The sequence below is a fragment of the Muntiacus reevesi genome, chromosome 3 (genome assembly GCF_963930625.1).
Source record: "Muntiacus reevesi chromosome 3, mMunRee1.1, whole genome shotgun sequence".
Classification (NCBI taxonomy): Eukaryota; Metazoa; Chordata; class Mammalia; order Artiodactyla; family Cervidae; genus Muntiacus; species Muntiacus reevesi.
In genome coordinates, this window is record NC_089251.1 from 72,168,945 (window position 1) to 72,195,060 (window position 26,116).

Genomic DNA, 26,116 nt, shown 5'->3' on the forward strand with positions numbered 1-26,116 from the left:
CAAGAATCTTTTCCAATCACGACAGAATGAAACTGGGAAAAAAAAAAACTGGAAAATTCACAAGCAAGTAGAAATTAAGCGATACACTTTGAACAATCAAGGAGTCAAAGAAGAAACTGAAAAGGAAATTAGAAAATATCATAAGACAACGAAAATGAAAATACAACATACCAAAACTTATGGGATGCAGAAAAGCAGTACTAAGAGGGCAGTTTACAATGATAAACACTTACATTAAAAAAGAAAAGTGAACGTAATAGTTGTTCAGTTTTGTCTGACGCCTCATGACCCCATGAACTGCACTCCACCAGGCTCCTCTGTCCATGGAATTCTCCAGGCAAGAGCCCTGGAATGGGTAGCCATTCCCTTCTCCAGGGATTAAAAAGAAGAAAAATCTCAAATAAATAACAAGTTATATCTCAAGAAACTGGAGAAGAAAACAAACTAAGCCCAAAGTTAGCAGAAGAAAGGAAAGAATACATGTTAGAGCAGAAATAAATGAAACAGGGAACAAAAGATTTTTAAAAATCAATGAACCAAGTGCTGATTTTTTTTAAAAAATCAACACTGACAAACTTTTAACTAGACTGAGAGAAAAAGAGAAAATAATCAAATCAGAAATCAAAGAGGAAAAAGAACAGACGTACATATAACTGAACTACTTTGCTATATACCTGAAACAAACACAACATTGTTAAGCAACTATACTCCAACACAAAAATAATTGTTTTTAAATAGTTAATCAATCAAAGAGGAGACATCACAGAAATAAAAAATTATTATAAGGGACTGTGTGTGTGTGTGCTCAGTCGTGTCCCACTCTGCAATCCCATGGACTGCAGCCCACCAGGCTCCTCTGTCCATGCAATTTTCCAGGCAAGAATACTGAAGTGGGTTGCCATTTCCTACTCCAGGAGATCTTCCCGACCCAGGGACTGAAGCTGGGGGTCTTGCATCTCCTGTACTGGTAGGCAGATTCTTTACTACTGTGCCACCTGGGAAGTCCCTATAAGGGACTGCTACTATGAACAATTACATTCCAACAAATTGGATAACCTAGAAGAAACGGGTAAGTTCCTAGAAATATTCATCTACTAAGACTGAATCATAAAGAAATAGATAATATGAACAGCCTATAATTAGTAAGGAATTGAAACAGTAGTCAAAACCTCCCCCCAAAAGTAAAGCTCAGACACAGACAGCTTCACTTAAGATATCTACCATTTAAAGAATTAGCAGCAACCCTTCTCAAACTCTTCCAAAAACTGAAGATGAGGGAAGACTTCCAAAATCACTTTATGAGGCCAGCATTACTCTTATACCAAAGCCAAAGACACTACAAGAAAACTAGAAGCCCAAAAAATCCTCAACAAAATACTAGCTAACCAAATTAAATAGCAGATTAAAAGGATCATACACCATTGTCAAGTGGGATTTATCCCTGGGATGCAAGAATAGTTCAATAAATGAAAATCAATCAATATAATATACCATATTAATAGGACAAAGAATGAATATCATATGATCATCTCAGTAGATGCAGAAAAAGCATTTTATAAAACTCAATATCTTTTCATAATAAGAAATCACTTAATAAACGAGGAGTTGAAGGAAATTACCTCAACATAATAAAGGCCACATATGAAGAGCCCATGACTAATATATTCAATGGGAAAAAACTAAAAGTTTTTCCTCTAATGTTAGAAACAAGGCAAGAATGTCCACTCTTACCACTTCTATTCAACACAGTAGTAGAACTCCTAACCAGAGCAATCAGGCAAGAAAAAGAAATAAAAGGCATCCAAGTCAGAAAGCAAAGAGATACACTGTGTCTGTTTATAGATGTTATGATCTTACATGTAGAAAACTGTAAAGATTACACTCACACACACAAATTTAGAATAAATGAATTCAGCAAAGTTGCAGGATACAAAAGCAACATACATACAAAAGCAAAATACATGTGTATTTCCATACACAAACGATTAACAACCCAAAAATAAAACTGATAAAAATAATTTCATTTACAACAGTATAAAAAAAAAACTTTAGGAATAAACTTAAACTCAAGAGGCAAAAGACTTGTACACTGAAATAAAAGCATCATTGCAGAAAGAAACTAAAAAGATTCAAATAAATAGAAAGATACCCCATGTTCATAGATTGGAAGATTTAATATTGTTAAGATGTCCATACCACCCAAGTGACCTACAGATTTAATGCAAAATCCCAATGACCTTTTTACAGAAATTAAAAAAAAAAAAAGCAATCACAAAGTTTGTATGGAATCTAAAAGACCTTTGAATAGCCAAAACAATCTTGAGAAAGAAAAACAAAGTTGAAGGCTCCACACCTCGTAACATCAAAACATATACAAAGCTTTGGTAATCAAAACAGTATGGTACTGTTATAAAAACCAACAGATCAACAGAATAGAATATAAAGCCCCCAAGTAAACTGATACATATATATGGTCAAATGATCCTCTTTAAGGGTGCCAAGATGATACAATGGGAAAAGAATTGTCTCTTCAACAAATTGTGTTGGGAAAAGTGTATATCCATAGTAAAGGAATTGATCCTTGTCCAAGCAAAAAGAAAGCTCCTTGTTGGACCCTTATCCTACACCATATACGAAATCAACTAAAAACGAATTAAAGACCTGAACACAAGACCCTGAAATTATAAAACTCCCGGGAGAAAATATAGGGAAAAAGCCTCATGACATTGGTCTCAGTAATGATTTCTTGAGTATGACACCAAAAGGACAGAAAATAAAAGTGAAAACAGACAAGTGAGATCACATCAAACTAAAAAGCTTCTGTACAACAAAACAAAAATCAACAGAGTGAAAAGGTTAATATATGGAATGGGAGAAAATATTTGCAATCTTACATGTGATGAGGAGTTTAATATCCAAAACATGTAAGGAACTCCTCCAACTTGATAGCAAAAAACAAACTAGTACTCCAATTTAAAAATGGGCAACATACTTCAATAGATACGTCTTCAAACATGATATATAAATGGACAACAGGGATATAAAAGGTACCCAACATCACTAATAACCAGGGAGAGGGAAATCAAAGCCACAATAAAATCACTTTACACTTGTCAGGATGGCTATTACCAAAACAAAGAAAAATAACAGATGACAAAAACCCACACACAAAACACACAAAAAAACAACAAATGTTGACAAGGATGTGGAGAAGTTAGAACCCCTGTGTATTTTTGGTGGATTGTAAAATGCAAAACAGAAGTTCTCAAAATTCAAACAAACAAACAAACAAAACTATGATATGATCCAACAATCTTACTTCTGTGTATTTATTCAAAAGAATTGAAAAAGGGGAAAAAAAAAAAAAGGGGGGCCTCAGGCATATGCACTCCCACATTCATTACAGCATATTCACAATAGAGGTGAAAATGACCTAAATGTCCAAAATCTGACAGAGGTGAAAATGACCTAAATGTCCATCATCTGATGAATGGATTTTAAAAGTGTGGTATATACTTTCAATGGAATATTATTCAGCCTTAAGAAGAAAGGAAATTCAGACACATGCTATAACATGGATGAACCTTAAGGATATAATGCTGAATGAAATAAGCCAATCACAAAAATACAAACATTGTATGATTCCACTTATGTGAGGTATCTCAGTTAGTAATAGGAAGGAGAATGGGGGTTACCGGGAGCACCAGGGAAAGGAAATGGGGTGTTTCTGCTCAACGGGTACAGAATTTCAGTCATTCAAGATGAACACGTTCTAGAGATCTGTTGTACAACAACGTGCAATAGTTAACAACACTGTACTGTACACTGAGATTTTTGATAAAAGATTTTAACTGTTAATTTGTTAAGTTTTTAACTATGATTTTAAAAACTGCAACACCTTTGAATTTAAAAAGTCTTTATCTGAATGACTACTATGTAGTGAGACCTTGTCAGTGCTGTAGAAAATACAGGAGAATATAAAAACCCAATTTATAATGAACTATAACCTACTGACAGCTCCAAAGGTTTATGGTTTATAGCACTTTCAAATTCACAGTCTCATTTATCAAAACAACCTTGGGAGGTATATATCATTATTCCCATTTCATAGTTGAGATTACTTGGATTTAGAGTCATTGTCTGAAGTCACCCAACTGGTAAGAGATAGAACTAAGTTTTTTTCTTTAAATAATAGACTTATTGACATATAATTCACATATGTAAAATGACGATTCAGTGATGTTTCATTCAGCGATATCCAGAGTTGTGCAACCATCTAATTCCAGAGCATTCTTATAAATTTAAATATAAATTTTGTACCTATGAGCAATCACTCCCCATTCTCCTCCTCCCCCAGGCCCTGGCAATCTACTTTCTTTTCCTATGAAGTTGCCTAGTCTGGACATTTCATCTAGATAGAATCTACAGCATGTGGCCTTTTATGTCTGGCTTCTTTCACTCAGCATAATGTTTTCATTCAAAGTTCATCCATGTTATGGCATGTATCAGAATCTCATTCCCTTTTGAAGCTGAGTAATAGTTCATCATAAGAATATCCCACATTTTGTTTATCCACTTATCAGTTGAGGGACATTTGGTTTGCTTCTATTTTTTGGCTTTTATAAATAATACTGCTATGAACATTTGTGTAGAAGCTTTGGTGTGATCATTTCTCTAGGGTATATACCTAAACTTGGAAAGAATCAGAATTTGAACACGGGTCACCTCATTCTGATCTAGTAGAGCAAAAATTATTGAAAGTATTCTAATGGTATCAGAGGAGAGAGGCATACAGGTCCCAGCATGGAACTAGGGGCTGGGTACCCAAATGCTGGTCGCTGCTCTGCCACTCACGAACTATGTGTTAAGCCACTCCAGACATTCAGTGATTACAGAAGAATAATCGATGAGGTCATTTCCAACTCTACAATAATTCTATGGTGGTTGACATCCAACTGAATTTTTTTTAAAGCAGAAGTTGTGTTACCACTGGGATTTTTGACCAAACCTCCAAACTGACAGAAAATAAAACTCCACGAGATCTACTGATATGAAAATTCAAAATCTGTTGGAATAAAGCCCATGAGAAAGGCACATTTTTCTCCTTCCAGTCTGCTTCCTCATCTCTCCTTGTGGATAATGAGGGCTCAACCAATGCAATCATTCAAGCCTGGAAAAGAGCCAACACAAAGAGAGGAGGGGCCTGGGGCTCCACTGGGGACAGGCCCCCTCAGTGCTGTCATTCGCTAAATCTACACATTCTTGAGGGCACAGAACACCCAGTGGAGCAGCGGCCCCGGCCAGCTGGCTCTCTCTGGAGAGCATTTCACTGTCACTGGCCTTGGGCATAAAGCACTTTCCCTCCAAAGCACGAACAGCGGTGTTTCCATGGGATGCAGCCAGGAGGCTCAGACCGGGGAAATCGGCAACAATATTTCTTGATCCATCCCATCCCATGTTCTTCCGAAGAAATCCAGCCAAAATAATTCTTCACATAGGGTGAGAGATTGGGTAAATATTTGCTTTAGTTGGGTTTATGAGAAATAAATAAAAAGCTAACACCAAGAGAAAAAATAGCTCAGCTTCAGACTGAATCCTATTTCTAACCTACACCAAACATTTCACTTCTTCCATTTTCCATTGGGAGCTTCACAAATTGAAAGTGATACTGGTTTCATCAGAGTTTTTGCTTATTATGGGGGGTGGAGGGGGGAGTGACTTCCATAAGCTAAATAAAGAAATCAGTCTCATTATTTTTTAAGTGACCCTTGAACTTCTTAAAAGCACACCTTGCAAAAAAATCTACCTTGAAGGCAAAATCTACAGAAAGTGTTCTTTGCCCTATGTAGGACTCATCCACAAGAAGGAACACAGCAAATATAATATAAGTTTAATTCAACCAAACAGAACTGAGCCCAACAGGAACCCAAGCTTTCGTCCCTGTTGCAAAGACAGCACTCAGATGCGCTCTGAGGTAAGACTCCGGCTCCCTGTGGTCCAGGACAGGTTTGCTTCCCACCTGCTCCTCTTTCTCCTCTTCTGTATCCCTCCACACTCTTCCTTATCAGTCCTTCCTACCTGCTTTTGCCCCTTTCCTCTCTGTATGACCTCATCTTTCTATTTTAGTCTCAAAGTTCTAGCTCTCCACCCCAGGCAGTTTTCCTAAAGTCAACAACTAGACTGAATTCCATCCAGCCCTTACCTTCTCTCCTGACCCATCCCCACTCCCAGGAGGGAAAGGGGGCCACATCTTGTCCACAGCGCTGTCCAGGGCCCAGGGAGGGATGAGACAGCTCAGAGTCGAGAGATCTAGAATGTATCTCCTTTTAATCATCTGCAACTTCTCCCCATCTACTTCAAGGCACTGGAATACAAAAGTATTCAAGCAATAACACCTATTTAACCTCAGTATTTTTTTTTCCCTGTCTTGCAAATGGAACAGGATCTAAATCTATGCCTCCCAGAGGGTCCAAGTTCTACCACCCCAGAGCCCTTTTAAGGGCAACATCTCAGCATCTCAGTGAAAGAGAGGGAAGCCTGGTACGCTGCAGTCCATGGGGTCGCAAAGAGTCGGACATGACTGAGCAACTGAACAACAAAAAGTGATTGCTTTACAAAGTTGTTAGTTCTGCTGCACAACAAAGCTAAATACTGGATCAGCTATACATATACCCCTCCCTCCTGAGTCTCCCTCCTGTCCAGCCCTATCCCGCCCTCTGCCCTAGGTCACCACGGAGCACCAAGCTGAGCTCCCTGGGCTTCCCATTAGCTGTCTGTTTTACACATGGTAATGTATATATGTCAATCGTACTCTCCCAATTCATCCCACTCTCCCCTCCCCACCATGTCCACATATCTACTGAGTCCTTCCTGTCCTTCTAGTAGAAAAATGGTACACCATCTCATTTAAACTTTACAACAATCCCAAGATGACCAAAGCAGTGAACAGCCTTCTCCAAAGTCAAGATCTGGGTAGTGGAGAGCTGGGAACCCAGGACTCTGTGCCCCAAGTCCCAGCTGCCTTCCCCTGAGGCAAAGATTCCCCTGGTTTGACTCCGTGGCTTTCTCCTCAGCTTCAATTCCATCCCACCCTACATGCCCTAACTCTTTCAGAGATCTGTTTTTCAGTCAATCTGGATTATCCTGAAACTCCTAGAAGACAGTCCAACCAAACTTCCACAAACAGGGTAAGACACCAAGACTCCAAACGAGGCACAGATAGAAAAGGAAAATGTATCGTGGTGAAAATTTCTAGAAGTCAGTCTCTGAGGTTTAAGGGTTCCAGGGGAGCATGTTTGCTTCCTCTGAAGACTATTAAGAAACTATTAAGACTATTCTTTTCAGCTGCTTATTTTCAAAGCAGCATCAGAGTCCAGTGAACTTAAGAACAAATTATAAGCCAATGCACATGCTTACTCACACTGGGAACAAGGTAGTAGATTGGACAGTGGTTTTCAACCTCTCACCTCAACACGTGGGACAGCTGGCATTCAGAAACCTAGCACATTCCCTTGGCTGTACGAAGCATTTAACAACCTCTCAAAATGTCTAGGGAAGCCCTAAAATTATTAATTACCAGCACCATTCCAAGTGTTAGGTCAGCAAAAGGTCAGGTCACAACAAACATGAAAAAGGCTATATCTACACACAATTCTTGTACCCAACCCCCTTCTTCCACTGAAGAAATTATACCGGGAGAAAGACAAATGTTATATGCTATCGCATATCTTAAAAAGTAACACAAATGAACTTGTTTACAAAACAGAAACAGACTCACAGACACAGAAAACAAACTCAGAGTTATAAAGGGTGAGGGAGGGATAAACTGGGAGTATAGGATTAACAGATGCACACCAACATATTAAAATAGATAATAAAAATTTACTGTATAGCACAGGGAACTATATTCAGTATCTTGTAAAAAACTATAATAGAAAAGAATCAAAAATATATAGAGCTATATACATACATATGTGTAACTGCATTACTGTGCTATACTCCTGAAGCTAACACAATATTGTAAATCAACAACACTTCAATTTAAAAAATAAAAACAAAGAAATCACACATTCTTATAAAAGTATTATGGAGATTGTAATAAATGTATTCTAAATTATTTTAAAAAGTAAATCTTTCACCAACAGAAACATCTTAAATATTAATAATAATATTGAAAATGATTTACAATAAGCTTTATAAATAAGAAGCACTGGTATGGAAAAACAGTCTCACCAAAAAGAATTTAGGGATACAAATTTTCAAGTTATTGTAGGAAAAAGTCAAAAAGTTAGAAGGAGGAGTTGTATCTCATTCATTAGGGCATTTTCCACATTGCCTGAAAATGTCTGACATAAATATGTAGCTCAGTAAAATTTTGATTGAATAAGTTTAAATGGTCTTCTCAGTTTTCCACAAAGTAAATCTCTACACTGCCCTCTCCAGTTCAAAGAAATACTGAATTTAGAGTTAGGCAGAAATGGGAGGTATTCTGTTTAATTAATGGCATCAAAAACACTTATCAAGTGCTCATGGTCTCCTAAGGACTGTCTGTAAATAATCTCATTTAATCCTTGCAACACCATGAGGGGTTGATATAATAATATAATACAAATGTATATGGACTTCCCTGGTGGCTCAGTAGTGAAGAATTTGCTTGTGATGCAGGAGACACAGGTTCAATCCCTGAGTCAGGAAGATCCCCTGGAGAAGAAAATGGCAATCCACTCCAGTATTCTTGCCTGGAGAATTCCATGGACAGAGGAGCCTGGCGGGTTAGAGTCCAAGGGGTCACGAAGAGTCACACATGACTTAGCAACTAAACCACCACAAAATTACATATGTATATATGTATTATATATATATATATATAATATTACCATTTTTTTAGAAAAGGAAAATAAGAGAGGTTAAGCTACTTGCCTAAAGTCACCCAGCCAGGAAGAGGCAGACCTGAACTGGGACGGGGGCTGTCTGATTCCAAGTCCACGCTTGATGGCATCCACCAGCCCAGAGATCCAAGGACTTGCCAGTGTCCCCAAGTCACTAAGGAGAAAGTTCCAGGTCAGGAGCCACCACTTCCTGGAGCCTGGAACTCTCTGACCTAAGGATGCTGTTCTCACCTGAGAAGAGCCTATTTCTCCACAAAGTCCCAAGTGACTGCCCCAGGACATCAGGCTGTGGGAAAGACAAACTCTGAGACAGCTGTTCTCAACAACAACAGCTGAGGAGCAATTTAGGTCAAATCTAAGAGCGCTTTCACAACTCACTCTGCTCTACTTCCGGTCCCTTTTTGACTGCCTCTACTGGATATCTCACTCTTGGTGATGAAAACTGTTCAGACTTGCTGCCCAACACATACACTGAGGTCCAGCCCCTCCTCTGGTGACCATCTTGGTACACTAAGTCCCGGCATTCATCCCTCCTCTCATGCCAGCCCCACCACTCCAGTCTCAAGGGTCTGCTTCTGCTGTTCTTGCCTGTTTTCCTTTGCTTTTCTTCAGAAACTATCAAAGTCAAGCATAAATACTAAGTTGTACCTTTCACCACAGATGGTCAAACAAAATCAGATTAGGGGCACTTGGTTATTGAATCAGCATTCCAGGGGGTATGCAGCGGTACCCTCTGTCCCCACGTCAGTGGGTCATCTGTGAAGACCACCACCCTCTAGGACTACCTCTAGGGTCTGGCTTCTGTCTCTGCCAGGTGCTCAGGGAGGACTGATGCTGAAGACGGATCTATCCAGCAGAGCTCAGGGAGGCGACGCCAGCACCTAGCAGCAGCCTCCTGCTCTCAGCGCCGCCCAAGCTGTCCTTGTCCGGCTGACTCCTACTCAAGCCCCATGAACACATCAGAGCCCTGAGCAGTGCCCTCGCCTCTGCAGGGGGCTGAATCTAGTCCTTTATGCCAGTGACGTCTTTGCTCTACAGCAATGCTGCATAATCAAGAGAAAGAATGTCTTCATGTCAATTTCTGTGTGGTTTCATTGGCTGCCTCCCAAAATAAGGAATTCTTCCATTCTCTGCAATGCCTGACTCCTCAACTGCAATAATGGAACCAGGCTGGAGCTGTGTTTGAAATAAAACAGTCTCCCTCTTGTTTTGTGTGGCTGGAGGTCTGAAATTTAGTTACCCTCTTAGCATTGGGGATTTACATCCCAGAAACAAAGCCAAAATCAGGGACAGCCCAGGGTGCAAAATGCATCTGTGAAGAATCTCTTTAAAAGTGTTTAAGAAAGAATTTAACAGAATGAAATTCTGTTCTTAAAAGAATTTTCTATGAAAGTATTTACACTATCAGCTTAAGTCACAGGAAAGGTGTTCACTGCATGTATTGAATATATTACTAGTATGTATGTTCTGCAGCCCATAATATTTAATCACAAACACATGCGGCATTTAGTTCAGCTATGTGACAGGAAATACCATTTGTAAAATATTAAACCACAGCAATATGTATCTGTGTCTTTCAATATTATCCATGCTGGTTCCCTTTCTACATGTGGATGGTGGCTGTAAGGTTAAAACCTAAAAACCTGGACCCACAACCCAAGACTCAGTCACTCTGTACAAATGGTTCTCAAACCAGAGGGATTCAGTTTTCCAAGGCACGTGCGGCATTGTCTGAAGACATCTTTGGTCTTTACAACGAGGGGATGGGCAGGGGCTGCTGTCACGCAGTGAGGAGACACTGCTCAGCAGGTCCTCCAATGCACAGGACAGCCCCAAAGCAAAGAATTATCCAGCCCAACGCATCAACAGCACCAAGGATGAGAAATCCTGCCCTGTACTGAGGTCAGTGAGCTGAGCGTGGTGAGCTGGGTATCTACTCTCCCACATATGTCTACCTTAGGGACAGTGAATCGGGGGCTTCGGTTCGGGGATCTGCCCGAGGTGGCACAACTAGGAAACAGTGCTGTCAGAACTGAACCCTGTGTTGGGCTCTAAATCTCCTGCTCTTTCTACTACATCACACTGTCTAGCAGAGCAGGAATCAGGATAAGGGAGAGGGATTCACAACAGCCAAGACACTGAAGCAACCTAAGTATCCACTGGCAGATAAATAAAGATATGGTACGTACACACAATGCAATACTACTCAGCCTAAAAAAAGAAATGATATGCCATTCGCAGCAATATGGATGGACCTTGACACTATCATACCAAGTGAAGTCAAACAAAGACAAATATCATATGACATCACTTATATGTATAATCTAAAGAATGACACAAATGAATTTATTTACAAAACAGAAATAGACTTACAGACATAGAAAACAAACTTACAGTTATCAAAGGGAGAATGGGGGACAAAGGGATAAATTAGGAGTCTGAGTAGTAGACACAAACTACCATATATAAAATAAACAACAAGGTTCTATTGTATAGCACAGGGAACTATATTCAATATCTTTTAATAAACTATAATGGCAAAGAAAAATAAATAACAGTGATATACACTCATTTCAAAAAATAAAACAATACAAAAATGCATAAAGAAAAGGTAATCCTTTTCCCATTTATTTTCATTCCACTATTGCAATTCAGTGAAAAGCACAATACATATCTTTCCACACTGCTTCCATGTTCATACAAACATAAACACACATATATACACACATATGGAAGTTTTGCTTTAAAACCATACTATACATGCTTGCTTTTTAAAATATCTGCTTAGTAGCATATTGTGGGAAATTCCCTGGCAGTCGGTTAGGACTCTGTGCTTTTACTGTCCAAGGCCCAGGTTTGATCCCTGGTTTGGGAACCAAGACCCCACAAGATGTGCAGTCCAGTAAAAAAAAAAAAAAAAAAAAACAGATATTCCCCTAGCTCAGTAAATACAGATCTAACTAAGAAAAAAAAAGAATAGGAGAGAGGGTGATAAAGGGATATTTTAAAAGAAGACTAGTCAGGACTTGGACACCAAACGTGACCCAGAAAACAGGGGGACGGGGAAGTCTGACACCAAGAAGTGGAGACACAGGAGGCCAGAAGGGGAGCCGAGCTGCACACACTGGTCAGGTCTGAGGCAGATCCAAAACGAAACGCCTAGCAAGGAGCTAGAAACCCGGACAGTACCTGGAGAGAAAACAGGGGACCAGACATGTAGAATTGGGGGTCTTTCTTGGATAGATGAGAGCTGAACGCAGCAGAGAAAGGGAGAGGCCACGGGGTGCCCGAGGCTGAGGACTGGGTCACCTTATAGGAAGAAGAAAATAGAAGGAAAAAAGAAGATGCACCCAAAAGGCAAAAAAGCAGGAGGTGCAGGGACCCCAAAGGCAGAAGGTGTGTCCTCACGGGTCCCTTGAAGACCTGCAGGAGGCAGGACAATAGAGACAGACAATCTCTGCATTTGGTGACTAGATCAGGGTGACAGGGTGGGGCTGCCAGGCTGCCAGTTCCGAAGCCACGGAAGCATGAATGTGGGGGCCCCTGGGCAGAGGCTGGGCGCTATCTGACCACCTTCCCCGTCTCAGTTCCTGGGTTTCTGCAGCTCTGGGGCTGTGTTGCTTCCCTGGTGGACCGATTCCTGGCAGCCTGCCTCTTCATACCCTACCTACCTCCTGGGCTCAGGAGCACAAAAATGCCCAGGGCCTCCCACTCTAGGAAAAATCCAGCCCACCCCTGGCCATGGGGAGGCGGCAGACAAGTGAGCCTTCGAGCCTCTGAGGGCCTGCAAACAAGGCCTGCTTTCAGGGCTGCCTTCTGGTATTTATATGACTGTGGGTCTCCCAGTGGGAAGAGCCAGGCTTATGAGCAAGAATATTATCTTCATAGGGGCCACCAGGGCAGGGCTGGGTGTGGGACCCCATGGTTATTAGATGGCCCCTACGGGGTTTGGATTCTGAGTTCTGAAAAAGACGTGGGCTAAAGTTAGCTGCAGGATGCCTGGCTCAGATCATACATCTTAAACATGCAAATCTCCTCATTCCCCTCTTCCCTGCAGGCTCAGCAGACCTCCTGAAGATAAGCAGAAAGTCCTGGAAGTTTAAAGAGCTACAAAGAGGATCTGTCTCTGGAATTCAATATTTAGTGGTGGAAAAACCAAAGTCAACTGCTTTGCTATGAAACTTGGTCAAGTAATTTATCTTAATTACCATGTAATTGCTTTTTTAGTGTTTTGAAAGGAGGCAGGAGCTAAATCGCCCAGAAAGGCTATTTAATGCTTTCAAATGTGATTCCTCCTCACACACTCATCTCACTGCATTCAGACTGGAATCATCTTTACAAGAAGCGAAGAACCATCATTTGCCAAAAGTGATGCAAGATCTTGATTCTTGGATGATGGGCTTTGGGGAGCACCTGCCAAATATTCTGGTACAAATTCTCATCCTACACATCCCCTGCTCATTCATTCAGCTAAGAGGTTAATGGGCCTTCTGAGTGCTGGATCCTGGGAGAAGCACCCTGCATACCACAGGTTAAAACCTGAGTCCCTGGTCATCTGGTTGGGAAAGAAGCTCTCTTAGTAGTTAAGAGAGATTATAAATCCCAGTCCTGCCACTGACTTCTGTGTGACCTCCAGCCTCAGTGACATTGATCATCAGCTCCCCTAGGTCTAAAACAGGGATAATAGTTAACTTTTAGGGTTTGTTAGGGGCTAAACTGTATCCACCCCAAATTCATTCCTAACCCCCAGGACCTCCAAATGTGACTGTATTTGGAGACGGGGCCTTTACAAAGGTGACTAAGTTAAAGTTAGGGTTAAACCCTGGGGCAATCTGAATGGTGTCCTTTAAAGAAAAGATTAGGACTTGGACTACCCAGGTGATCCAATGGCTGGGAAACTGCCTGGCAATGCAGGGGCCATGGTTCGATCACTGGTCCAGGAAGATTCCGCATGCCTCGGGGTAATCAAGCCTGTGAGCCACAACTACTGCACCCACATGACCTAGTGCCCCTGCTCTGAAATGAAAGAAGCCACTGCAACAAGAAGCCCATGTACCACAACTGCAGAGTAACCCCTGATCACTGCAACTAGAGAAAACGCATGCACAGCAAAGAAGATCCAGCACAGCTAAAAGTAAACAAAAATTTTTAATGATTTTTTTAAAGGAAAAATTAGGATACATGACACCAGAGATTCAAAGACACAAAGAAAAAGTCACATGAGGACACAGAGAGACAGTAACCATCCACAAGCCAAGGAGAGAAGCCTCAGATGAAACCTAACCTGCAGACACCTTGATCTTTGACTTCCAACCTCTGGAACTGTGGGAAATACCTTTCTGTCGTTGGTGCCACCCAGTTGTATAGTATTCTGTTATGGCAGGTGGAACAAACTAAGACAGGGTTCTTGCACATACTAAATAAAGTAACATCTCTAAAATGGCAGGTGCATGGGGGAAAAACATAAGTAGAGGCTGTTATTACTATGGACTCCTGCTCCTAATGTAACCTATGGTGACTCCTCACAACGGACCACCCCACCGTGTTCTCTGTCTCTTATCTGTATAAAGGCTATCCTCTCCCACACCTCCCCAGAATCACAAAAGACTGGTTCAAGAATTAATGATTGAGAAAACCTGAATATGTACTGATGAACGTAGCAGTTGGGCCAGGAGAACTGGTAACATTTTAAACAGTAAATCAGTCATCTGGCAGTCACAGAATCTAGTTCCTCCCTGAAGTACCTAGATAACTGTACCTGATACACATTTCCTGAGTTGTTTTACAGATGCTAAAACCCCTACCAAATGGAAGAAATTAACTACTTGATGACCATGAGTACACAGTTCCCAGAGAGCCCCTACTAGAGCCTGAGGACTGATAATGTGAACCCCTGTAAACTGTCCTAATCTTCACCCCATCCACCAAAGAGAGAATTGTACAAGAGCTGATCACACATCTTATGGCTTCTTTCCCCCACCTTGCATTTAAAAATGCTTTCCTGAAACCCATCAGGGAGTTCAGGCCTTTAGAGCATGAGCCACCCTGTTCTCGTTTCAATAAACCGTTCTCCACTCCAAATGCTAATGTTTCACTTTATTTGGCTTCACTGTGCATTGGGCACATAAACTTGGGTTCAACAACACTAAGGTGCTTATAACCTGGAAGGAAAGACCAGAGAAAGCCGCTTCAAGTAACAGGCAGCATCTGTTCTTCCTCCTGCACTAATGTGGACCAGGAGGTTAAGAGAAGAAAGTCTTAGCACAGGGGCAAGTAGCTTCCCTCAGAGGGGGCATCTGCTTAGGCAGAGACGTGGGGTGGCAGATCAGACAGCAGTGATCATACCTTTCTGCCCACGTGTCTGTGTATTTGGGTCCCATGCCAGTTGACACCAGCATAAAAGAATTTCTCCCGCCTGACTGCATTCACTCCACTATGCAGACACAAAACTCAGTTACATCACTATGGAACACATCACAAAACCCTGATCATCACTATGGCAGGTCTCCTCTCTGGCCACCCAAACTGGGCCACAAGCCATGGAGATGACCTCAGAGGTAAAGAGGGCCATGTGTGTTCTCCAAATCAAAAGTATTTGGGTTTATCCATGGCTAGTCTGAGGCCGTTACTGACCACCGAACTCACCTGGCAACGCCCACATCAGTGGGAATACAGAGGCAGGAAGAACTGACTGACAGAGGGCAAAGAATGTTCGCTTCAACTCTCGTGAATACTGGGAATTCCTTAAATGTACATGTGTATAAATATACAAAACTTAAGCGATTCTAAGAATAGGGGGAAATTTTTAAAAATCATTTAGTAAGGTCCTGTTTACAAACCAAGCATAGAAGATCACCAATTACCTTGGCTCTTAGTCTCAAATGCAGGTATCACACACAAAAATAGTATTTGTGTCTCTAAGTCCACAGGAGTACATGCAAAATATCCGTGAATCTTAGCACATTATGAAGGCCATTAAAGGCTTAAGGAAGAATTTTTGCACTTTGAGCGAAGTATGATCAGAAATGTGTAAGTGGCTGTGAATGAATGATTTACCAACTGACACTTTGAGCAATGGGAGTTGGCTTATATTTAAACTTAAGGATCTCTAACCTTAAGGCAGCTGAGCTTCTAGCAGAGTGATTGCCTTCATCCTGACTTTGAGCCTTCATTTAAATAAGTAACTTATTTAACATATATGCAGAGTACATCATGAGAAATGTTGGACTGGATGAAGCACAAGCTGGAATCAGGACTGCCAGGAGAAATATCAATAACCTCAGATATGCAGATGACACCACCCTTATGGCAGAAAGTGAAGAAGAACTAAAGAGCCTCTTGATGAAAGTGAAAGAGGAGAGTGAAAAAGTTGGCTTAAAGCTCAACATTCAGAAAACTAAGATCATGGCATGTGGTCCCATCACTTCATGGCAAATAGATGGGAAAACAACGAAAACAGTGACAGACTTTATTTTGGGGGGTTCCAAAATCAATGCAGATGGTGACAGCAGCCATGAAATTAAAAGACTCTTGCTCTTTGGAAGAGAAGTTATGACCAACCTAGATAGCATATTAGAAAGCAGAGACATCACTTTGCCAACAAAGGTCCGTCTAGTCAAAGCTATAGTTTTTCCAGTAGTTATGTATGGATGTGAGAGTTGGACTATAAAGAAAGCTGAGCACTGAAGAATTGATGCTTTTGAACTGTGGTGTTGAAGAAGACTCTTGAGAGCCCCTTGGACAGCAAGGAGATCCAACCAGTCCATCGTAAAGGAAATCAGTCTTGAATATTCATTGGAATTCAATGAATTCCATTCAATGATGCTGAAGCTGAAACTCCAATATTTTGGCCACCTGATGCAAAGAACTGACTCATTTGTAAAGACCCTGATGCTGGGAAAGATTAAAGGGGGGAGGAGAAGGAGACGACAGAGGATGAGATGGTTGGATGGCATCACCAACTCAATTGACGTAAGTTTGAGTAAACTCCGGGAGTTGGTGATGGACAGGGAGGCCTGGCATGCTGCAGTCCATGGGGTCGCAAAGAGTTGGACATGACTAAGCGACTGAACTGAACTGAACTGACCTTCCAGCCTCCTCACAAAGTGCCCAGGGTGTCCCTGCAGAGACCTGCCCAGTGAAGTCCACATGCTCTAGTCAGAACCAGCCAGCAAGGGGCTCTCCCAGCCTCTACGATGCTGGGTCTCCAAAGGATATCACCACTGTTCTCCTGCTATACCCATCTCTCCACCAGACCTTTGTGCTACTGCTCACAGTCCCCACAGCTGCTTGCCCAGCCTGGGAGCCAGGAGACCAGTGTTTGAGAGGCTCTGTTCAAGCTCTGCTCCTCTCTGCTCTGAAAGTTAAAACCAGTCACTGCTAGCAAGTGGCTTCCAAGGGCCCTTTAAATTCTTAACAATCTATGAAGATGAATTCTCCTAAAAAGAGGTCTGCAGAGAAGTATGTGCCTCTCTACCAAGTATGTGTCTTCCTACCAAAATGTCTTAGGACTCCTGCAACCACACTTCAGGCTGGAAGTTTTCCAAAAATGGCCACAACAATGTCTCCCATCTAGTGTCCTGAAAGGTCACTCTGTCCCTCCCCCATTGGAAGGAGGGTTCCTCGCCCTCTCCCTGAATCTGGGTGGGCCTTTCACTCCTCTAAGCAATTCCATGTGACAGAAGTGACACTGTGACAATTCTGGGCCTGAACTGACCCAGAGGCTGCCATTTCCTGCTTGCTGGAGCCCTGAGGCACCGCATAAGAATCCCAGGCTATGGAGGGGCCACACTGACACACCATCTTAGACGTCAGCCACTTGAGTTTCCAGTGATTCTAGTCCCAGTCACCATCTGGCCACATAACATGACAGACCCTAACCAAAAACCATCCAGCTGAGCCCAGTCAACCCACAAACCAGAAGAGAGAACACTCAATTGTGGTTTTAAGCATTTATGTGGTAAGATACATATAGACATAAAATCAGCCCTTTGTACCATCTTTAAGCAGAGAGTTCTATGGCATTAACTATATCCACATTGCTGTGCAACCAGCATCCATCTACAGAACGTTTTTATCGTCGCAAACTGAAACTCTGTGCCCATTAAACACTAACTCCCCATCCCCCGACCCCAGCCCCTGGCAACCACCATTCTACTTTCTGCTTCTATGTTTCTGATAACTCAATATGCCTCATATAGTGGAATCAAACAATATTTGTCCTTGTGTCAAGAGAGGTTTATTTCACTTAGCCTTAAGGTTAACTTATATTGAAGCATGTGCCAGAACTTCCTTTCAAAGGCTAAAAAACATTCCATTGTATATGTATACCTCCTTCTGTTTATTCATTCATACATCGATGAAAACCTCTATGCTTTAGAGTCGTTTTCTGCAACTACAGATAATGGGAGCAAGGACACTGCAGCCCTAGGACAGCAGAGCAAGGCTCCCAAGGAAGATGCTGAGGCCTGAAGAATGTGGCAGAAACACAGAGCACCAGGACACTAACCCCCTAGAGTAGGTGATCGGCCAGGAATCCAGATGGGCATTTCCAATAGCACTTGTCACAGTGGGCTGGCCATCTCATGGGTCTCGATTTTAGGTGGGAGCAATCACAGGGTAGGGACTTGGCAGGATCTTATCTGGGGCTGAGTTCCTTGCCCTGACACAGGCTGACAGGTCAAATAAATGTTTGGTGACTGAGTGAAGAATGTACCTGATGCTGAAGCCAGGTTCTGACTCATCCCAAAGATTCTTATAGGTTCCTGTAGGGCAAGAACTGCGCCAAGGAAAGCACAGAACAGCTCCTTCTAGCTGGAAAGGAAAGAGGGTGAGGAGATGGGCAGGTGGGAAGATAGGACAGAAGGACCTTCTGACAGGGGAAAATTCATAGCCAGGCCCCAGGCTTCCCAGGAAGCTGAGTCTCCATCGAAGCATCCACCCTGATTTAGGTAACCTTAGCAGGAGCTTCACCATTTGGAATCAGCCTTGGTCAGCTTGTTCCTGTTCCCAGGGCTCAAGGCAGTAGAAGCTGATATGTCCTTTACAGGGGCAGGCACAGGACTTAGAGAAGCTCAGCTCATGGTCACGGTATAGGCCATGGGGGTAGGGAAGGGGACGTGAGCTGTGAGCTGAGTTGCATATTCTGGCCCTGGGAGCTTGGGAGTAGGGGCCTTCCTTTACTGTAGGAGGACCCAGATTGGTGGCACAGTGACCCCAGCCCTCTCACCCACAACCACTTTACCTAGGAAAGCAGCCTATTCTTCCTGTAGCACTGTTCCATTTGGCCACTCAACTAGGGTGCCTGACACTAGGTCAGGATGAACCAGAACATGAAAGCTAATTCCAAATCTAAAAAGATGACTTGTACCTGACTTAAACAGGGAGTGCCATCCCTATAAATGCCCACATAAAGAGTTTAATTAAAAGGGCTCAAATTGCATTTCAACTTTGCATTTAGGTTTTCTAACCTCTCAAGAAAAAATGAAACCTTGGTTAATAACTACAAAGGTGTTTTTCTCTATTTCTCTTCAAAGCATACCATAAGTTTGAAGGTTAGGAACTGCTTACCATGTGCAAAGCAGTTGTAAGTGCTGTACCAGAAACAGAACTCAGAAAACATGGATTTGGGACTTCGCTCAGTTTCTAAGTAACTGTAGTGCTAAGTCACTTCAGTCATGTCCAACTCTGTACAACCCTATGGGCTATCGCCTGCCAGGCTCCTCTGTCCTTGGGGATTCTCCAGGCAAGAATACTGAAGTAAGTTGCCCTGCCCCCCTCCAGGGGATCTCCCCAACCCAGGGATCAAACCCACGTCTCTTGCATTGGCAAGTGGGTTGTTCTTTACCACGAGCGCCACCTGGGGAGCCCCAAGTCACTGTCGGAATTTGAGCAAACCAATGATTATCTTTGGACCTCAGTTTCCTAATTCATGAACAGAGGAAAAGACTACATATCCCCATAGCTTGTTTATGTGCATTAATAAGAATAAACATATGTGAGATATATAGAGATATACAGAAAGATATAGACACAAACACACACATATATGGGGTCTTCATAAGAAAAACAATAACTATGTAAGAGATTTACTTATGTTTAGTAGGTGCTTGCTGATACCTACTGAATAAATGGCAGAATAAAGCAAGGTTGCAACAAGACTCACATATGGTGTAAGCAGAGTGTCCTTCACATTTTGGAATTGTCAGTTAGCGCACTGACCAGATACTAGAAAGCCACCTCTTTCCCTATGTCTCAACAACTGACACCCTAGCCTGCATGCTTCCTCCCAGCAGGCCTTATATTCTCCCAATCCACTCGGATGGATATGGCCTGATCCCCACGGCCAGAGCCTGTCCCTAGCCCCTTCCTCAGACCCCTGGGCCCAGATCTCACCTCCAAACATAGCATGAGTCTATTTCTTAAGCCAATTGAAAAACCCAGATCCCTAGGTTGCCGCTATGGTCTCTACTGCCTTTGGTACCAGATAGACACAAATCACACCCTTTCCCTGATTTTCCAGAAGCATAAATGAGGCAAATTTGTGGACCAGGAACAAGGGTGTCTGCTCAGGACCTCCTCCCCACATCTCAGGCCTGGACTCCACCTGTGACCTTTACCTGCAAAGTAAGGCTCACAGGTGGTCTCCCACCTCAAGGGACTTTGAGAAGCATCACATACTTGAAAGTTTCTTTGAAAAAAATATGAAGCACTCCACAAGTTCTTTGGCTCTGGTCATGCTTGTTAGTTTATTTCAGTGTGTTTGCAGACTATGAGTCTCTAAAGGCCTGAGATTAGTCCCAGGGTAAATTTCTTTTGGTACAGTGACCACACACACAGAGAGAAAAATCTGAAGCTCTTTGTGACTCCAGTGCTATTAGCAAATGCAGTGTGTTCTCTGGACAGCGGCTGGGGCTGGGACAGAAGTCAGGAAGCCCAGTTCCAGTAAATTAAACACATCACTTAACCTCTCTGGGCATTTTTCCTCATATGCACAATGGAGCTGACAAGCCACCCACATTCCTATTCACCAGTATACCAGGAGGCCAAAGAATTTGAAAAGAAAAACACTGCACAAATAGAAATGCCATAGTATACAGCAGGCACAGACAGCTGAGAAAGAAGAGATGAAAAAGAAAAAAGAAAGAGGAAAACAAATACCAGAAAGAGAAAGCATCTAGGGTGAAATGTGAGGCTCCTGAGATGGCAAGGAAGAGCCCAGTGAAGAAAGTTCCCCCCAAGCCTGGGATGAGAAGGTTAACCACAGAGACATCTGAACTGCACCTTCTGGGTGGAAGGAAATGAAGTCTGTGCATCATCTGAGGTGGGACAGGATACACTAGAAGCCGAGGCTCACTGCTGCTCACTCTTACAGCTCCACACAGAGCTAAAAGGTAGATGAGGACTTAAGAGGCCTCCTACCTTTTATAATTGTGGAATGTTACCAGAGAGGTCCTGGCCAGGCCACATCCCAGCACAGAAGTCCCATCCAGGGTGCTCATTTTAAGGAGGACATTCAAAAACGATCAGCCCAAAGGCTGGTCACCAACTAATAGTGATAGGGTGTGCTGAGATCAGATCACAAATAGAAGGGCTACAACATCTGAAAGTGTTTCCCTAAATAAGACCTGGGGAAGACACAAAAAACAAAGTCTCTTAGAATCAGAAAAGAAGAAAAAAAAAAAAACTTTAAACATCTTCCAGTCCAATCTTCAGAAAAGAGAAATCTCTAGTACCACATCTCTGCTGAGGAATTATGCAGCTGTTGTGGAAACTTGCAGTAATGGAGACCTTATTACTTTATAAGTGAGTTCATCACATTATCATTTGGACAGAATGAAACTCTCCTCTCTCCTATTAACTCTAAATTAACCTCCTCCTGGCTTCCATTGATGCTCTGAGAGGGACACAGACTAGGTCTAAATACTTCTTCACCTATTTGTTCTTCAAACAACTGAAGGCAGCTGGTCTTGATGACCTGTACTAGGTTGTCCCACAGCCTCGCCAGCCAGGGGCACATTTTTAGCACATCCCTGAAAGCATGTCGTTCAGCTCCTGTCAGTACTTCTTTCCTGGTTATCTCCAGCCAGCTGTGATCTCAGACTGCCATCGGACACTGACGGCTGCCCCTGCTTTGCTTAGGGCACCTCATCCCGGCCAGGAACGCGAGCTCTGTGTTGGCTTTACAACTAGGTCTTTTCCTTCCGCCACTGTTGGGGCAGACACTGGGCCACCTCGTGGTCTCAGCTCCCTACCCAGTGCCCAGGGCTTGTCATGGACATGTTCCATGATAAGGCCAAAAACTGTGAGTCTCAAACTCAGGCCACTCAATGGGAAGCAACTGGTCATTTGATTTTAGGCCTTCTGATAAAGACTGAATCTAGAATGTTCAATCAGCATTAAGTATCTTTTCTAACAACTCATTTGACAGATGAGAAAATAGAGGCCCAACCAGGCAAAGTGATGCACTCATAGTCAAAAAGGTGAACATGAACTCTAATCTTTGGTTTCCTAGGCCAACGTTCTTTCTACTGCAATTGAGAGGAAGTGAGGCCACAATGCAGCTCAGAGTACGTTTTAGAGCAAATTTTCCATAATGTGATTCTGCATTCATTCTTTCTTTGATTCAACAGACATGTACTGAGCACCTAGGATGTGCTCTGTAAATATCCCAGTAAGATTTGAAGTAAGCACCATAGGGATTTACATCTCGGTGTGTGTGTGTACACACAATGTGTGTATGTGAATGAGTTAATTCTTTCATGCATGCACATATTCACTCAACAATATGATAACTAAGCACCCTCAACACCACACTGCGCGCTGATGCAAGTGAAACAGTCACAGTACATTACCCCAGGCAGTCTGTGTCCCGCAGGGACAATTCTCAAATGTCATGTCAATGTGATAAAGCCCAGCACAGGCTGTTGTGGTATTTAATTAAGCCAGATGCTTCATTAAGATTGGTGCCAGAGATGGTGGCAGTGTCCATAACTGTGGTTGGAGGAATAAAGCTGCTGGTATTGGTGGTTTGAAAAGGCCTTAAAAGAGTGGGACTTCTGAACTGGGTCTTGAAGGAGGCTATGAATTGATCGGGCAGAACAGAGAGGGGTGAGGGTGTGTGCAAAGATTGACAGGCAGGAGAGAACCTGATCCCATAGGTAGGTGGGCACGGCTGGGGTCAGGAGTTAATGTGGGTGATAGCACAAAACAGGCAGATAGGTGAGTAAGGTACAAAAGCCCCACTGTATCATACTAAGGAGCTTGATTCTATCCTAAAAGCAACAGGATTCAGTGAAAGAATTTAGAGAATAAACAGGATCAGGTAAGAATTTGAGAAAGAAAGTTCTGACAGTGGAGGTTGGACTGGAAGGTGGTCCAGTCCACCTTTGGCCAGAGACAGGGAAATCAGATAGGAAGCTATTGGTAGGAACCCAGGTTGAACCTGAGGGTTCCTGCCTACACACACAAAATTTTAAAGGCTGAAACATTAGAAGAGAGAAGAGACTGTTTTCATGTACATCTCTCCTGGCCACCAAAATTTTGCAGAACCACAGCACCTTCATCATTCTCCATAGTGATGCGGTGGCCCCGGAAGAGTGATGTCGGCCACAGCATCACCACCAATCTTGGTGTGTAGGAGCCTCCAAGAGAAGTAAGTTATGGCTGCATGCATGAAGCCACATCTACCAAAAGCAGGTGGGGATGCACCAGCCCTAAACAAAGCAAAGGCAGGGTCCTAGAAGGAGGAGTAAGTCAGGTTAGAGGAATGCAACAAATCGGAAACAAGACAAACAAAAGTTCCAAGAGGGAAGGGGTTAAAGGAACCAGTTCTCCATGGAAACAGGGACTGAACACAGAGGAGGAAATCAACACAAGAGCCAGCACCTGTCTCATCCGGTCTTGGCAGGCAGGATGCAGTTCGGGGAGCCCACTCACCACCCTTGTGGGAATCTGGGAAAGGTGTCCCCTCTTTTTAGACCAAGAAGAAGGCCACAAGCAGCCTGCAGCGCCGTTCCCACCCTCAGCTGGTGAGAGCCTGCATGCGCACAGATGGGCACGCTGACCGGATAAGGAGAAACATCTGGGTGGAGAAGGGATCGTGTGGGGATGAGGCAGATCTCAACAAGCCGGGAACTGTTTGAGTAGCTAAACCCCATCAGGTGCAGTATAGAGTCATTCTCACTGGGAATTTAGAGTCAAAGATGAACGAGAAGAGGAAGGCGAAAAACCTAAATAATTTCCTTCCCTATGAGGGAAAAAAATGCTCATCTAGGCAAGTCTGAGCCTTCTTGGAGTTGGGAGATTCTGAGATATCACCAAGTTCCTGTGCTAAGTCACTTCAGTTGTGTCCGACTTTGTGCAACCCCATGGACTACATGTAGCCTACTAGGCTCCTCTGTCCATGGAATTCTCCAGGCAAGAATACTGGAGTGGGTTGCCATTTCCTTCTCCAGAGGATCTTCCCAACCCTGGGGTAGAACTTGTGTCTCTTATATCTCCTGCGTTGGCAGGAGGGCTCTTTACCACTAGCACCACCTGGGAAGTCCTAGGAACCCGTTCCTAGGAAACTCCAATTGCTATTCCCCATGCCCCCATAAAATTTTTTTGAAAACCAGACCACCGGACCAATCCTGTACTACTTAGAAAGACCCCAACTAGTCACCTTCCAGTGAAGGCACGACAAGCAGCAGCACCAGGGATTTTCACGAAATTGACGGGGTTCTGCCTTAAGCCACAGACTAGCAACAGGCCTGGAGCTGCACTAGTAAGGGTTCTCAGTTGTGAAGACTTGAGATTAAAACATTTCTCTATGTTTTCATTAATGCTAAACTGAGGCCAATAAAAACAAGGTTTGTCGCATCAATTACCATCTTCCACAGCCTCCAAGTTGGCCCTGAATATGAGTTACCATGAGCTAGTGGGAAAAAGCCTTCAGAGGGATGAACAGAGGCCATATGTCAGCCCCAACTCGGAATTTCTGGGCCACTGCTGTTTTAAATTAGATTCTCAGTGCCGCTTTCACCAGACTCTTGGCTTAGCTCTGCAATGGAAAAGTTATTTTCGTGTTCTGAGCCACAGATATTTATATGGAAGCATATTCATAATTCCAATTATGTTCTGTTTTCATGATGCTCTTTTCTTCTATTTAAAAACAATCATAGCTATCGTGATTATTATTTCTGATAAGACACATGAAAAAGCTCTGGGCCAAGTACAGATTCCATAGGACCCAGATAAATGATTGTTGCAAACAGGCAGATTTTATATCTTATGAAATCCTTAAGAAATAATTTCAGTTCATCTATACACTATGATGGCCTTCTTCTTTGTCAGTTCTCTACACCTACTTACTCCTCAATCACTCAGGGCCTTCATGATCTCTCTTGGGAAAACCTAGTCCCAGAAGTAGTTCTGATATTTATTCCTTATGTATGCTCTCTGAAGTCTTTGCACTTAAAATGTTATATTCAAAAATGAAATGAAAGGTTTTTATCTCGTTAAAGAACAGGAACACCAACAAGTAAAGGAAAGAGATATTCTGGTTAAGAGGGGCATAGGTCTTAAGTAGTAACAGTTATTCTACAAAAAGGCTGATCTAGGACTTCCCTGGTGGTCCAGCGGCTTAGACTCTATGTTCTCAAGGCAGGGTTTGATGCCTGGCTAGGGAACTAGATCCCATGTGCAGCACAACTAAAGATCCTGCAAGCCACAATGAAGATGGAAGATCCTACATGCCGCAACTAAGACCCAGTGCAGGCAAATGAATGAATAAATACAAATAATTTTTTAAAAAACCCAACTGCATTCCCTGCTACCCTACTACATAAATGTATATATATATTTTTAAGTTGGTCTATAGGTTGGGCTATTAAGAGGTGGTACAGATGCAGAATAAAAACGGTGGAAATTCATCCAAGAGAAGTCTAAACGGATTACCAAGAAAACACAATATATTAAGAGATGTACCCATGGCCTCTCCCCAGAGGTCTCTCTGATCAGAACTACTGAAGCACAATCCTGGTTCGGTAGAACCAGTTAGAAGGGAGATGATGGGAGGAGACTAACATGTGTGAGCATTAACACAGCCCAAGCACATGGCCCATGTTATTTCCTGTTTATCTCACTTAATCTTCAAAACAACCTTCTGAGGGAGGGTTTATTATCACCATTTTATGGAAAAGGAAACAGCCTCAGAGAAGTTAAGTACTTGCCCAAAGCAAATTACC

General features: G+C 42.7%; 1 protein-coding gene across 2 annotated transcripts in view; it reads right to left on the minus strand.

The window, feature by feature from the left end:
• STON1 (stonin 1) overlaps nt 1-26,116 on the minus strand; it is a 61,166-nt gene that overhangs the window by 24,572 nt on the left and 10,478 nt on the right. Inside the window, exon 1 of one of the 2 annotated variants that reach the window (XM_065929305.1) lies at nt 234-366. The exons of the other annotated variant lie outside the window; for it this stretch is intronic. The gene's annotated coding sequence lies outside the window, so the exon portion shown is untranslated. Of the gene's footprint in view, nt 1-233; nt 367-26,116 lie in introns of those variants that run through there. 2 annotated transcript variants of the gene reach the window in all.